This window comes from Haemaphysalis longicornis, unplaced genomic scaffold (genome assembly GCF_048455015.1).
Source record: "Haemaphysalis longicornis isolate Haplotype H1 unplaced genomic scaffold, Haemaphysalis longicornis Haplotype H1 scaffold_9, whole genome shotgun sequence".
In the NCBI taxonomy this organism is placed as follows: domain Eukaryota; kingdom Metazoa; phylum Arthropoda; class Arachnida; order Ixodida; family Ixodidae; genus Haemaphysalis; species Haemaphysalis longicornis.
The window spans coordinates 61,772,335-61,788,163 of NW_027526460.1; the positions used below are offsets into that span (position 1 = coordinate 61,772,335).

General features: G+C 45.4%; 1 protein-coding gene across 1 annotated transcript in view; it reads right to left on the reverse strand.

Moving 5' to 3' along the window:
• The window catches only part of LOC144151566 (glutamate receptor ionotropic, kainate 2-like), a 178,671-nt gene that overhangs the window by 109,992 nt on the left and 52,850 nt on the right, over positions 1 to 15,829 (reverse strand). The gene's annotated exons all lie outside the window — the stretch shown is intronic.

Sequence of the window (15,829 nt, forward strand, 5' to 3'; positions counted from 1 at the left end):
CTAGGAATAAGTCCGGCCCGCTCGACACGCTCGTTTGTGACAAAATTTGCTGCTTATCGCGAAGTATAGTTGCGAAAGCCCTCGAAATATTGAAACTTTTAGGTAACTCGAAAGAAGATTCGTATTTCTATCTTGGAGTGCTTTTTCCTCCTGTAATAGACCTAGCCACGTTGGTTTGACGTCTTGTGCAAGCCTGGGCAGGGAGTATGAAATATTTATTTGGTAGGACAGTCCATGAGCTCCCGCATTGAGAACTTCTCTTTACTTAGATGAAATTAAAAAAAAAATCAAACAATTTCATCAAGCCTTTTCGCGGGAATTCACCATCATTGCACAGCTTTGGGTCGCTGACCCACTCGCACCGCGGGCACTAAACAGTTCTCTCCATCGTGCAAATACAGAAATGCAATGGAGGCTCTGCTTCGGGGGCTGCATTCCACGAACGCTTTCGGAAAGTGCACTAGAAGTGGTTGGGAAATTTTATGGGGACATTGTGCTGGATGTCACCCGCAGAACTGACAGACGAGCGCTAGAGGTATGACTCCGTCTTTCTACTTCGGACTTTCAGAACTGCCCTCCGGACTTTCCTGCCTGTATATTTTGCTCCATCAATGCTCTTTTATTCCAACGTTCTTTTTTGCGTGTGCCTCAGCCGTGGGAACTGAACACGTAGTAATAAGCTTCAATTCAGAGCTCACAAGAAGGCCAGTCCACACTTCTAGAGTGGCTTTATATTGTTCGTATTTTTTAAAATCAAACCGGAAAGAGAGCAAAGAAATTTCCATTAAAGCGGATGCAAAATTTTGTAGGTGTCGCACCGTCTTTACTAGATGGTGAGCTCACACGCCTTTTCAATTGGAAGCACAGCGCAAAGATGGTTCCTAATAAGGTCTACCGAAATGCTGTGATATTAAAAACTTGCGTTCAGAGGAAGATGTTTACAGGATATAAAAGAAAACATTTACGCGCTCGTGGTCTCCAAAATATCGCAATTGAGCTCGAAGTTACTTTATCGCTTCTGGTCAACTATGCCTCTTTAAATGGGCCATTGAGCATAAATGCCACCATATTGCATCAGCAGCAGCGAATTGTATTGCACAATGACCGAACACCTCAAAAAATGAAATTAAAGTAATCAATTTCTAAGAGGAGCTAGGCAAATTTTCGACTTGGTAAGACTAACCTATGGCCATCGGATTGCGAGGTGAGCATACTTTCTAGACACAGCTATGGTTTTCTTACTGTCTACTAGGCACGCAGAACGAAATACAGCACTTGGACATATTGTACAAAAGATCATTTACGCTGTAGCTGACTAAAAGGGTATAAAGTGAATGCGTTGTGGCCGGCGCCGTAGGCAACGTGGACAATTAGTGCGCGAAGCTCCAAGTACAATGATGTTTACGCTATCCTGAAGCGCGAAATTGGGGTAATCGCGCGAAAAGGCTCATTGTTGGCCTCAGTATTCGCCAGTGACGATGACAGCTCCCACCACAAGTTCAAGGCAGTTTCACAAATCCCTATTTGGGTTTGATGATAACATAACCAACTAATAATCCCCCCATACGCACTCAGGGGTATTGGCAAGTGACCGACAGCTGCCGCTAGCGGCTCGAAGCTACATCACCCATTTTCATTCGCTTCGATGCTAACATATCTATGGGCAGCAGGGAAATCTATCCAACAAAAATGTTCTCCCAAGCAAAACTCATGGGTGCATAGGTGTACTCAAAGTGTTCTTTCAGGCTCCGCATCGTCAAGCCATGTTCAAGCCAATGTTCCGCAAACGTCAAGCCAACCGCAAACGACAAGTCAATCCTCAAGCCAATGTTCCGCAAACGCCTAGGCTCAATTTATGCTTCCTCAATGCAACCTTCTTTTCAACGCAGCCGTTTTGTTTCTACGCTCAAACGTGTGCCGGGGCCGGTTGTTCAAGCATTGTGCCCATATACCGCGGCTCACCAACTGGCCTCGTCTGCTCCGCCGATGATCTTTCAGCTTTGTGTGCAAGAAGTTTCAACAAAACCTTATCAGAGCGAAGAAATGTATCGGTTTTTAATTGTATTCGTCTTCCGCGGGCACGTGGGAAACAGCAAGCTGTTATCCTTATGTGTAAACCTACGTGTAAAAGAGTTTCAGAGGGGCGCAACAACACAGGACCCTCAACATTTTAATACCATAGTGCGTGAAAAACAACTCTTATTTAAAAAGAGATTGAGTTTATACAGGGTATCTTGGGTCACTCACATTTGGATTGTGTCATTGTTTTCTCGAGCACACGATTATAAACTCTACACTTGCATCTCACATAGCACTGCTTAATTCCCGGAATAAAAATAAGTAATTACGAAACGACGCAATGGTTCCTTGTCGACCTGATTGAAAAGTGTCAAATTATGTCAGGGGTAAATTATTTTACAAAGCGACTTATACGGCCTACACAACTGCCCACTGACGCGGCTATCCTCATTGCAAAATGTTTTGCGTCTGAAATTTATTCGGTGTGTTTTGTGCTAATGGCAACGGTTACTTTTAGTGCGATTGCCATTCTTGCCTCTTGTCGCACGTCACTTACTTTCCTGCGAGTCTTTCTTTGTTTCGCCTCAAACACCAAACAGCATGCGCGGGATGCCGAGACGACACCAGCCTCGACAGAGTGGTGTTGACAGTGTAAGAAGGGGAGAAGTGTACAGTATGTTGGCGTGGGGAAGAGGTTGCTTGGAAAGGGAAAGACGCGGCAGGAATGAGGGTACAGAGAGCAGAGGAATATAGGAAGGCGTCCGGAGAGGGCAAAATGCAAGAAGATAGCAAGAACTGAGGGTGGTTCGACAGATAAACGGTGCTTGAAGAGGAGCACAATAAAATAGAGCACGCACGACGGCACTTTCGCGTCTCCCCATCTGTAATCCTCATCGCGTCTTCAGGCGCTCTGTAAGGATATACAAGAACTAACTAGCCCAACTTTCGATTCTAGTGGTTGGACTGGTCAGAGGGAGCAAGTGGTTGCAGGTAAGCGCAGCTTTTCTGATGGAGGCGAAAAGCAAAACGCCCATGTATTGGAGATTTTGGCGCACGTTATAGGTCCCCAGGTGGTCAAATTTTATCCGGAGCGCCCCACTATGGCGCGCCTCATCGCCTATGAAGCGTCGATGCTTTAAAACCCACAATCAATCAATCATAATACAGGGGAGGAGGATGGATGTAGTAGCAGGGGAGCGGAGGTGTTGCGAAATGGCGAAGATCCTGAATGGTGAAAGGAGAGAATAAGCAAAGGGGAAAGAGTGAAAGTTGGAGGTCAAGTAAGGTGGATGCACGAGGACAGAAGGGATTCAGTTCTCACCGCAAAGAGGGTACACAACCTCATCATTTGTTGTGATCATGCTCAAGTCACCATTCATCAAGTTCACCCAGATGCTTAGAGCGCAAGCGCAATAATTCTCAAGTAGCAGCTGTCCTTCAGTAACCTCACTTGATCATGTTCGGGGGTGACAGGTGGCTACTGTAACCGTGTCAGTACAGGTGAATGCAAGTACCTGTACCTCACTGTTCAAGTGGCAGTGGTGGATATCTCCAGCAGTCAAGTTCTTTGCACCTTCTTCATATTGTCACGTTGCCAAAAACGACGCTGTTGTCTTCAAGAAAAACAAGTTTATTGGAGCGAACTTGTGCTCCCCTAACAACTCAAAGAAAACAAGGCGGTGATACAGCAATCAACAAAGTGACATGCGTAAACTGGTGTCGGCGATTCGAATGCCATGGCGTCTGCTCTGCAGGCTTTTATCTCTTGGCGCGAGTGTTTCTGGAACCATCGATTTACATCCAAAACATTGTAGATAAAATAAGATCATTCTGGGCTAGTGACGTTATGGCGAGACAGTCCCGTGCGGCATAAAAATAAAGAATGGAAGACGCACTTCGCTTGGGACGCAGATAATACAGCCGGGCATGGCCGGGCAGCAAAACAAGCAATAAACTTATACATGGTTCGCGGCAATATGCCGCAGGGCAAAAAACGAAGTAAAATACTGGGGTTGATTCCTCTGTCATGGGAATCAGTAAAACACGAAAATGAAATGTGCAGCGAAACCTGTAGCTAAGCAAGAATTGCGGATAGGCGGCTGTCGCGTGGGTGTGCTAGGCGTAATTTCCCTGACAGATATGACGTCAGTGAAATCTCGGTATATCCCAGCATAAAACACTTTTGTGTTAAATTATAAAACCTGAAAACGAACAACCCGAAGTACAACGTACTCTTTAGTAGTAAAGGTTGCTTCCCCGCAAAAAAAAACGTATGTGCAGGAGTGCACCCTTTACACGCCGCTTGCTTCGTTATACTGGCGTCACATCGTGACGGATATGACGTAAGTGAAATCTTCGTGAATCCCAGAATAAAACGCTTTGGTGTTAAAAGGTGAAACAACGTTATTTGTTATGTACCCACAAGCCTAAATATAATAGTCAAAATATTCACGAACTGATGAAGAGTTGGAACGCCCCTGTAATGAAGGGCCTCAGAGAGGGGCACCCCATGTACCGAAAATATTGACAGCATATTTAGGACGGGTGTTTAGCGAGCTTGATGACCTCGGTTGGTTCAACTAATCGTGAAAAGATCTGCACAGAACTCGTCAGGAACCATACTAGTGAAGCCCACTTGTAGGGGTAAAAGTAAATACAAATAAGTGGACCATTCCCCCATATACAGCCTGAAATCGCTTGTTTTAGCTTACGCTGTCAAATTCGCATAGAAGTCGATGAATAGAACTATCTCAGACCAGCTGGAAGTACTGTTAAAGAGCAAAAGACGGAATGGATGCGCAGAATTACATCGGTGTGTAGGGCACTCGGAATGCACTAAGCACTGGACAACAAAGTATTTAAGCATTATTACAGTTGATATCCTCCGTTTCGACTTAGTAAGTACAAAATTGGAAACTTAGTAAATTTCAAAAGAAGATGTGGTTCAGGGCAACCGGCGATGGACAGAATATGGTGAAGAATCACGCTTATTGGTAGAAAACAAGTCTTGCATTAGACGATTGAAAGATATCATAATCGAAAGTGATAGAGACATGGTGCACGGGTATGCCTTTATTTCAGAGAACAAATGACCACTTGAATACAAAGTCTTCAGAATCCCCATCGAGAGTTAGGACTAGGTGTAGAAGGCCCTTAATTTAAGGAAATAATCGCAAGTTTGGTGGCAAAAATGAGTTTGAACAGCAAAGAACAAGAGCAGTCGTAAATACCAGATGCCTTATGTCTACAATAAACGATACGGCAGAATGACGATAAAGTTGCGGGTGTTTGTAATGACGATGATGATAAAACTCTACTTGAACTTTTTAGGGTTTGTCTACAAGGTCTTGAATCAATTTGAGGGTGTTCTTAAGAACAATTGAGTAGGTTAGAAACACTCGCAGATTTAGCGGTCATGCTAACGGGGAATCCTTGTATAAAATAATATTAATATAAGAACACATCGCGCAAATAAACTCTGCAAAAAAAGCAGTTTCTGGGAGTAATCCAGCTTGAGACAAACACCTGTGCTTTCAACAAAATCGCGAGATCCTTTTCAGTGGGAAGGTCACTTTATATACGCCACGAGTACTAAGAAGATTAGTTTTCCCTCCTGTACAGCTAATCCCACGCCTTTTCTGAGAAGCGAGCTGTAATCCGTGGGTGCTGGAGAAAGCTTAACAGTAAGAGTAGGCATCTTCTCGGCTTCAGAACGGATAGGAGAATCCTTGGCTGGTGGAACACGTGGCCTAAGTAAACAGCGGATCCATCACGTCATCCAAAGCAGAGTGCTTGGTGAAGTCTCAGGGGTCGAGAAACTTCCGCGGCACGTGCCAAGTTGATGGCATCCGGCGTGCGATCTCTTCGTGATGAAACACATGTGTCTTAGGGGACCCCACGAGAAGCTCGCACAAACAGCGCATACGATGACAGCGAGACACTTTGAAAGCACTGACTCGTGATCCCGTTCTCTCCTCAATGTCTGCCGGAAAGTGACGACACGTGAAGGACATTGACTGGGTTTATCCTCAACTAAGAGCCTCAGTTTGTGTTTATCAGATGTCAGTAACCCCGATTTGAAGCTGGCAACTGCTGAGATGCAATAAAGAGCTTCCCTAACACGCTCAAACGCAATCACTGTGAACGTGCAGCTTCGTAGCCGTAGTTTTCGCTCTCGTCCCTCTTTTCTGTGCACGGCAAAACATTAGCTTTAAGAGAAAGAACGAATTAAAGTGGCGCTTATGTTTCTCACCCATGTACACATTACATTTCGACAAATGTGGCAGAAGCTGGTTCGTAGGAGAAGTTGATTTTTCCTGAACTCGATAAACTGCCACGTGTTTCCTGCTACGCGCTTCTAGAGGCCTCAGGGGCTCACGCAGCGAATTTACTGTGAGTCCTCCGGGAAAAACAGCCTTTTACTTCTCTGGGCTCTTTAAGGGTAATTTGGGTTGGGGCTTCCTGCTTCTTTCCCCTCCTGGTACAAATACATTTAGTATCTGTGAAGGGATTAGGACAGCTGATTTTGTACCCATTATATCTGCAATACTCAAGTCGACGCTTTACGAATATTATTAAACCACATGTTTTAAGAGTTTTCTACATGTTTGTGCAGCAGAGTTCGAATTTATATACAGAGGAAGGCCGCCCATACGTTTTTAACCCGACCGGGAAAACAAAATGTAACAACCAGGAAAACGCAGCAGTGAGGAAACCTTCGGAAATCAACGAGAATAGTGTAGCTTTCACCTTTCACTTGCAGCCACGTGTTTCTGCAACTTTGGTGTTGGAACATTAAAAAAAACTCGAGAATGTAGGATTGCCGCTTTTTGAGATCGCTGGAAAACAACGCGCGTGTCAAAGGAAGGTATCTAAGGATGTCGGCTCTCTCCCGCACTAAGCTGCTTGTCTACTGCGTTTAGTACGCCAAGCTTTCCCTAAAGGGAAAACGCCCTCCCTTTTGCCGACGACATCAAGGCACGACAAAGTTCTCGTTTGCAAGTCCAACGGTGTTTTCAAAGCTTGAAGCGCACGATGACGACGAGAGCACGTGCTAATCTTGCGATGGTGCTTTAGGGCAAACACGCACTTCTGGCATTCCTAAGTTAAACTTCTGTTTTAAGCGCAGTGATGATGGTAATAGCATTGTGTAACATAGGTCCATCTAGTGGTGATAAATCGCACCCTGTGCGGTTTTATGCAGTCCGTTCTGTAGCCAAGCCTGTCCAAGGCTCGTCAAATGCCAAAATGGCGGCTTGCGCATGTTGCCCGGGTGGCTACGGAGTGCTAGATGTCGACGTATGATCCGGTAACGTACTCTGAGCCACGACGTAACAGTGAGGATTTTAATACATGGGACTTTGTGTGAGCTGCGCTGGGACCAGACAAAAACAACGTAGCAGCCGGAAAACGCAGCAATGACGAACGTAAGAGCGGGGTTCTATTTTATCTAGCAGACATCAAATGTACGCGAAGGCGGACGACACACGGAGTATCTACGTTTATTGTTATGAAGATTCAGGCCCACAACAGAAGGCCCAGTGTCTCACACATGATGTTGGTTGACAACTATGTGGCGGCCAGTTGAACTTTGCACCGTCATAAATTAGTCGCTGAAATTTTCATAACAAAGGTTCCTATTTTCAACCTAAAATATACGAGTTGCATTTGCAGCTCAATATATTTTTTGTTCTTCACAATTAACCAACAAGATGAATAATGTCGTGGCCTTGCAGCTCGAACGGCAATCGCTAGTCTGCAAAAACGGCGAAAAATGTCCTTGGCAGCCACATTACGTTACCTACGATTTTTTATATGCTTCAAACTTAGCCTAGAGTACAAAACAATGTCAGTGCGAGCGTGCATAGCTTCATGCATTCTAGGGCTGCCTATGACGTAGAAAATTACACGCACAGTTGATGGCTCTTATTGCTAGCTCTTCAGTTCTATTATTGAGATTTGGCTTGAGGGCAAGCTTGTCGCGCTGGTAAATGAGTGAAAACTTTATTTTTTCGTACCAATAAGTGTTGGCTATAACGTCCATATGGATGACAAAAACCAGAAATCGACACCTGTAGCTCCACATATTGGACGGGACGGCGCGAGCCAATGCTCAACAAAGGCGTCTCGTTATCAGCCCTTGCAAACTCTACTCAAAAGGTGTCGGTGAGAGGCAAATTCCGCAACTGTTTAACTAAAGGTTTAGGCTGCGCATTTGATTCGCAGTTGCGGGAATGACTGTTCCGCAAAAGCCGAAAAAGTTAGGATAACATTCCCACTACGGCTGTTGTTCAAGCCACACAAAGCATACACCCCCTCAATATTTCGATTTATCTAGTTAATAGTAGTGAATTTTTTTTACAAAATAATTGCGCAATGTTGTCACGAGGTGTAACTCTCCCAGATATCGGAAAAGTTTTAAATGTCCTAGTCTGACTTAGGTGGTTGCCACGGCGGTAGCCATTTTGAAATATTCGTACGGGTTATTGAGGCCGCTCCAAATATCGGCAGTCTTGGGGAACTAGAAGCCCACTTGTAACAGGGAAGCTGTTTACCAAATGGTTAGTGTATGGTGCCCACAGTTTAAACTGCCAAGAATGCCGAGCGCACGGGAGCGAGTCCATTGCGGCGACACCATGGCAGTTAAAGGAACCAAAACAATGTCGAGGGCAAGTGTGTGCGTGCCTCGCGGAGATCGCCCAGCGCCCCTGGCGCATGTTTGCAGGCCAAGCATACCCACTGAGGAAGAATGGCCAAGACTGGCCAAGAAACTCCAGGGTTCACCGTAATTGTGGCAGCACTTGCTCGGGACGAAAACGACCCCACCGTTCACCGTAATTGTGGCTACATTTGCTCGGAATGAGAGACACGTCAGAGCGTACGCCCCTCCAATTCGATGTCCAATGATTATCACTTGGAAAAAAGTGAAGGAAGCTCACACCTATAGCAACAATGGTGTCGTAAAGGTCGTTGCGGCCGCGAAGAAGCAAATCGGCTGTAATTGCGGAGTCAAGTATTCGGGATGGTCGCAAACGTTGCGTACAGCTGCGCTACCTACAAGTCTTGCACGTTAGAGTGAGCTCCTTCATTTTTTTTAGGCGCCTGAAGTACCCTCGCTTATAATCATCGTCGATTTGGCAAACCCATTGTGTAATATAGCCCCCCGAAGTTTGTTTTAGCGTGGCATCGAACGCCATCAATGAGGCGTAGAAAGCTTCGCTTTAAAAACGTAAAGGTTTACTACTCCCCCGAAACAATGATCATAAAGATGACGATGCGTCAAGGTGTATGTACGGAGTTATGCAATGGCAATTTTTGTCTCTGAAGAGGCTAGCATCATTGTGTATCTTAGAGACGCGCATTAAAATTAGTTGTAGCGGGAGAATGTAGGGTACGACAGATTTTCATCGAAAGATTTTAGTTCATGACGGTGCGTGAAACAAATGCACAGTGCTGGAGCTATCAGCGGACTGTCCGACTTTTATTTGTCGTGGTAATTAAGGAACGCATTAGCGGTGTTGCGGTTTACATATATTTCGCATGTTAGTTCTTGGGCAAAGAGAAAATAGTCTTTAATGATACTGGTGAGGCTAGCCTGGCCAAGGCGCCTAGCTTGCCACACAGATGTATGAAAAAATGAAATCGATGAAGAGATGATGATAATGACTCTGATGAAGATGATGCGCTCATTAATAGAGTCCTGTTTAAACCCTACTGAAACGTTCCGTATATACGGAATTATGAGAATACGGAGTTCATACGGATTATGCCGCCCCCAAGCACACCGAAAGTAGATGTTAGTATAAAAAACAGCGAATCACATTTGTGTGGGCAATAAAAATGTTTGGCACAGGTTTCGTGTTTTTATCTTCAATAATAAGCAAAATGACGCTCTGTATGTTTTCCGTATACTCCGTATATACGGAATTCATACGGACAATGATTTGGCGGTTCTAATAAACTTACAGACATAAAATCGGTGCCAAATTCTTGGATAAGTATGCACTATTTCGTTCACATGTGTTTCTCAAAAATATTCCGTGTTTTGTTGCGGCTTTGTGTCATTCTAGGAAAGTACTCCGTATTCCAATATTTCCGTATATACGGAACTTTTCAGAAGGGAAGAGTCTGATCAAGCCCTGTGCTTCGCAAAAAAACCAACGTCTTCCCACAGCAATAAGCGTATTGTAGTAGAACTGAACAGGTGTCAAGTTTTGAACACGCACGTTCCCAAAGATCCGCAGCGCGGGTAATCTTACACCGCATATCCCAACCCTCAAATGGCGGACATCGTTTTCCCCGACCTTAACTGACCCAAAGACGGCCAGCTTGTTTTTTGGTCTAGTGAAAGCATCCCAAAGACAAACAAGGAATGTTTGCACCCGACATCCTTTTCCCTGTTTCCACTACCCCTTCTTGGCTGAGTCTAGTCCTGCTTTCGTGAAATAAAAGTACAATTAATCGACGCACACTTATAAACGATTATAAAGCCCGTAGCTTTAAATATATTGAATGCTTGCTGTGGAGATTTAGTTCTAATACTTGAACTATTATTAATAGATCCACCACTAACTGGTCGAACCTTCGACTACTCAAGCAATACATCTCTGAAAACGGGCAAACACGCCATTGTGGTTGTCAAAACAAGCACGTAAACCTACGCACCTTAAATAGCCCATTGAAGTCGCGAAAAGAATAATGCGCCGGCTACGACGACATTTACTATCCGAGCCACAGCGATGCCATAGCAAATCATAACCTCGGCATCGCTAGTCGATTTAATGACTGGCTGCTTATTTACACTGACAAGCATATGGATGTTATTACTGTTTGAAGGAATTTTGTGATACTTTAGACTAGTCGCTGGCCTAGTAGCTCTCTTGAATGTCAATTTGGTAGCCTGTTTGCTGACTTCCAATAACCAACAAAAGAAGGATCAGCATCTAGGCCGGTCACTCACCCGCTTACCCGCTTGATAACCTCCGTAAATACCTCTGTTGAGAAAGATGATGCCTTGCCTCCCTCCTGCCCATCATCATCAGCAGCGTTATGTTCCATTAAACTACGCATGAAAAGGGGCCATGGCGACTCGTCCCTTTTTCCACGACCTCCTCCGTTGCTTGCTTAAGGGTCTTCTTTATACGCAGGTTTATATCCACAAGTTATGCACTCATCGACGCTTTTAAAGACGGTAGTCTTTCTTGGGCTACTTAAAAGAAGAAATTTGGTCTGTCTGTATGTCTGTCTGTCTGTCTGGTCGTATGTCTGTGACTCGATTCAGCCACCCGCCCGAAGTGAAGCCGACGCTGCGCAATAGTTTTAAGTGCGAATGCACTTTATAAGCGACCCTGAATTCCGTTGACCGCCGTCCGTCCACATAGCAACAGCTGCGGGTGCGCGCGCTCCTCGTCTTCCTTGGCAACGGGGGGAGATGGCACATACCCACGTGGGAGATTGGCCAGGAATCTCCTCGTCTTCCTTGGCAACGGGGGGAGATGGGCGCGCGCTGCCTGGCCGCTGACATGGCACATACCCACGTGGGGGATTGGCCAGGAATCGGGCGTGAGAAGGGCTAATGCACCCGCTTAAAGGAGTACTGACACGAAATTTCAAAGCTGAGATCCGCTCTAGCAATCAAGTACAACGACAACACAAATAGGTGTCTGTGCATGGCACATACCCACGTGGGGGATTGGCCAGAAATCGGGCGTGAGAAGGGCTAATGCACCCGCTTAAAGGAGTACTGACACGAAATTTCAAAGCTGAGATCCGCTCTAGCAATCAAGTACAACGACAACACAAATAGGTGTCTGTGAATAAATGCATCTTTCTTTCTTTGTAGTTGTGTGTGTGTGTGTGATCTCTCTTTCGCGAACATTACCGAACCGCGCAAATTCAACTCCTGCATTCGCACTTTCACATTCTTCCCCTCGGGGAAATGCGGGGAATTTTTAGGTACCCACAGCCAAATCTAAACGCTCAGGTCCGGTGACAATGTTCATACTTACGCGGTCAACGTTGCTGAACAAAAAGAGATTCCGCAACTATGAGACAGAAAATCAATACATAAGTGGTAGTTGCAGTGTTCTTTTATTGAAAAATTTATGTATGCTTGGCTTTTGCGATAGCAAATGAAATACTACATCCTCTCCAGAAAAAAAAATATTCTGTCGCCTGCTGTTGCCCGCGTTACTATAGCTCCTGGTGGCATTTTAAGAAATCGAACGGCAACATTAACGAATCGTTCCACTATAAAGGTTCCACCTTCCGCTTGGGACGCTCGTGGAGTAGGGCAACGTGGTTGTTTAAAGGTTAGACTAGGACGCCTCGATTCACGCGCGTCTCCGCCGTGCGGCAGCGCTGGCGTTGAGGCACCCGACCTGAATCAGTAGAATGCGGTAAATGTAAATTGACTTCAGCAAACTACTAGCGTGTTATCTTGGGAGGAACGAGACGGCGAGAAACAGCATGCCAGGTGAGCGGCAAAGAGAAGGGAGACATTTACTTGGAAGGTGCGCCAGACGACTATCGCCTTTCGTGGAGATTTGCAACGAAAGGAGCAGATACACGGCCAATATTTTAAATACATATGCCGTACACATAGCATTTGTAGCATATACCGTACAATGCAATGATTACACTAGTCCCACGTCTAGGGGAAACCAGTGCTGAAAGAGCAATAATAAGGCGGCTTGAAAGAAGGACGGCCTCTCTAGCGCACACTGCTCTTAACACTCTGAGAATATTGTGCCATCAGTGGCCTGGGAAACTTCCCTTATCCATGCCGCCATGGTCCTACGAGAGCCTTCAGTGTCAGCTACATGTTCCTCACATGAGAGTCAAGCGAAACACGCTTGTGAAAGCAGTCAGATTTTTGGCTCTTGAACATTTGGAGAACCCTTATCCCAATAACCTTCAAATTTTTACGGATGGCTCAGTCGATCCACACAGAGGGGTTAGTGCAGCGGCGTATATCATTCCTGATGCCCAGGCTGCCTGGCCTTCACTCCTGTATCATCTGGTGTCCTCCACCGCATCCGAGTGCATTGCCATCGCAGCTGCTTTGAGAAAACGGAAGTCATATAAGCCGCACGAAGTTGTTATTCTGACTGACTCAAAAGCAGCACTACGACTTTTGCAGTGGGGGATCCCCACGAAAAACGACTGTCAACGTTCCTTATGGCTTGTGCAAGAACAAAGATTCAAGGGTTTTAAAGTGCAGGTTCAATGGATTCCATCTTTTGTTGGCGTCAAGGGCAATGAGACCGCTGATCAGAGGGCACGAAGTGCGCTGCAATTTCACCGACTGTTAAAGTTTCCCAGAATCACTGGAACGACTTCAGGCGGACAGTGGCCGAACATATCAAGTCCTTGGGAAATCCCTATCACCAGCCTTGCGTCAGAAAGGGACTTCAAAGATCGGAGGCAACATTGCTGTACCACATCCGAACAGGCACAGCGAAGACCACAGCATGGCTATTCAAGGTGGGCCTTGTGCGATCACCTCAGTGTTCGTCATGTGCAGTGACAGAGGATATACACCACTACGTAATGTGTTGCCCAGAGCATGCTGCCGAGTGGACTGCATGTTCTCAGCAATTCGGAAGCTGGCAGCTCCACACAGCACTCTGGACCACATCGTCTTTCCAAGATGACATTGAATGCTGCGCAGAGACGTGTCGTGCCTTCTCCTAAGCTTCCTTCAGGAGACGGAACTGGCGAACTCGTGGTGAAAGGACACTACTATTTGCTGATTAGGAGGAGCTTGGGCGGAGCGATTGCCGGCATATCCAGCCAGGCTAACCCCACCTGATCCCACACAACATTCACCACCACCACCACAGCGAAACATACGGTAGTATGCGACCATCACTAAACTCTTACAATTAAAAAAAGCAATACGGTGTAAAGCGCTCGCAAAACATCTACTATTTCAACCCAATGTGAACAGCGGTGGTAACCACCAAGAGTGCTAGAGCTTTAGATATTAAGCAGCTGGTTCAAGTCACCAGTGGTTTCTCTTATTGAGGCATTGAGCCTACGGCAAGCACTAACAAAATTTTCTTGTCATGCATCCCAAACATGCGTTAAGCCGGGCATTTCTCAGCGATACGTGCTTCTCATATGAAAGAGAACGCGCGAGAGAAACCCGAGGCTGGTGCAGAGTTCTATCTCCAAAAAAGTACGTCTATACTAGCGTCAGGTTAGCTGCACCTGCTGCATAAAACCAAGCGCAGCCATGGAAGCAACATCCCAAGAAATATTCAGAGTAAGTGAAGAATAAACGTGACTGGAAACGATGAAGAGAATGGGGAGTGTTTCTGCGGCATTGTTTATCAGGTTTGTCTTTGTTATGGCAAGAAAGGTTCTTTACATTCAAGCACGCTTGCTTATGCATGCGTGTACTGGCCGCTCAGAAAGCTTTTTTTTTCATAAAAGGATTCGCGCCTTTTCTTAAAATATTCGGGCTGCTAAGGAAAAGACGCGACGTGATGTATTTTGGTATTCCTCTCGCCCCTCGCCCCAAAAGACTTCTTGTTGCACTTGGCTCTCCACAAAACACAAAACCGGTGTAGAAGTCCCAGCACTCATGAAGGAAATTTTTTCTGCTTGAATTTTGCAACGGTCCAGCGCTGCAGATACCCTTTGAGCCGCGTAAACAAATGCATCTTGTCAAAACCAAAATAGGTCAGAAAAAAACGGAAATTGAACTGACGTGTATGCTAATTTTCCACGGTCAAACAATAATCTATGCTCCACCTGTTGCTGGTTGCTGAAAAAAAAAATGTGAGCGTACATTGTCGACAAGTCCCACGGGAAAAATAGGCGTATCAACGACAAAAGCAAACTGCGAAACGCTGACAAAATATAGCGTATTTGGATAAAGCTCTTGCCCTTGCATCAAAAGGTCAGAAAAATAGTTCTTAATGTCACCTACGTTAGGTAGAATGACCCTAAAAAACGAAAATACAAGCCGGTGTTGAGCGAAAAACATAAGAAACCGCTCAATCTGCTGCAACACGAGAAATTCGCTCTGGCATTATGCGGCCGAAGACAAGAAATCAGTTATTCCCCTTCGATTTTAGTCAAACATCAGACCATTCATTACTTTCGTAATACTGTCACAGAAAAGTAATATTTGCATAAATCAAATTTTGGTGGGCACGAGCATTACATACTACATACCTTATTTGCAGAACTCACAGTAATTGTTTTCAACACGCAGTGAAAAGACCCGGCCGATCAAAAAATTAGGATCAATAATTCAGTAAACTTAACAATGCCACAAGTCAAGCTGCTACACCCTTAAATGAACAGTGCAAGAAATATGTGCACCACTCCAAACCAAATTAAAGAAGACCTGGCCCCCTTGGCCAAAGGCACCGGACCCCTGCCCGAAAGAGGCCCTGCTGCCCGCCGGACGACGGAGAAGACGTCGCCGGCCTAATCGCCCCAGCTGTGGCCAAATAAAGTTGTTCTGTCTGTCTGTCTGTCTGTCTGTCTGTCTGCCGCAATTTACCGAGGCCTAACACCTAATATGCCTTTCTAATAAATTTGCGAATCAAAAGTGAGGGCTTTGTGCAATCAATGTATAAAGGGTTTAAAATGTTTCCCGACTTTGTAATGTTTCAGCTCTGTAACAGTGAATATTACACAGGTTCATAACAGTCACGTTGTCTTTAATCTCACTTTGTGTGTGCGCAGAATGCCTTTTGAAGTGGGTTTGTGGCGGTGTAGCCAAAGAAGGACGGGTGTTGTACTGTCAGAACACCCCGAAAGTTTGTAAGAGGCGCATCCTTACCCCTTTTTT